Raw genomic sequence first — 1,023 nt, forward strand, 5'->3', positions numbered from 1 at the left:
ATGCTCCCGGGCTTTTAGTACCTTTGGGGCCTAGAGATTACCAACTGCTGATACATATTGCTCAACAGAGTGGCTAGAACACTTGCTTACCACTTTCTCTCCGCTTCAATGTCTCCTTCCAACAGATATCTGCCAGCTCTTAGGTAGCTACTTTCCCTCTACTGTAAGAATGAAGACGTTGGTTGCCCTGGTATAAGAACCACCTTCATGAAGCACTAAGCTTCTCATACTCCGCCTTTTAAGTCCTATAAGAATATAAGCCTGAGGCTATAATTGCACCTAAAAATTTCTTTTTCTCTTAGCTGAGGTCAACAAAGGCCAGTGAAATGTTTGAAATGCCACTAGGAAAAGGACATAATGAAGGTTAACAAGATTTGTCATTAATCTGCACCACACTGATTGCTTTCTATGTATTTCACATAATCTACAGTGAATCTGTGAGATCAGTGCTATCCTCATTCCCATTTTGTACATAAGAAAACTTAAGACAGGTTTTGAACAACTGCATAGCAAGTAACAAAGGTGCTACTCAAACCAAAACAGTGTGACTTCAAAACTGGCACTCTTGTTTCTAATTCTATAACCCACTTTGTGGAAGAGGCAAGTAATTTATCTAATATGTGCCAGAATTCAAAGTGTGGCCAATTACGTTTTTAAATTTTTTGAACTTGAACAATGTGATATTTAACAAATGTATATTTAATTTTTTCAGAAAAAGCATTTTTAGCACCCATTATATGTTAGGTGCTGGAAAAGTGGTCTCTTTCCATAAAACACCATAAATTTAGAGTTTATAATCTAGTAATCATTTATACATACATAAATTTGTATTTGAATATTAGCTTTTGGAGCGAATTTTTCCCCTCCTTGCATTCAGCTACATATGAAGCTTTAAAGGACCACTTTTAACTATTCAAAATTGCCAATTCCTTGGATTCTCAAGAGTATAGAAGCTTGATTGACAGCACAATCTTCAGTTTCTATACTGACCTTGGAAATCTGGATAACTTATTGTAATAGGAC

The sequence above is a fragment of the Macaca nemestrina genome, chromosome 5 (assembly GCF_043159975.1).
Source record: "Macaca nemestrina isolate mMacNem1 chromosome 5, mMacNem.hap1, whole genome shotgun sequence".
Taxonomy (NCBI): Eukaryota; Metazoa; Chordata; class Mammalia; order Primates; family Cercopithecidae; genus Macaca; species Macaca nemestrina.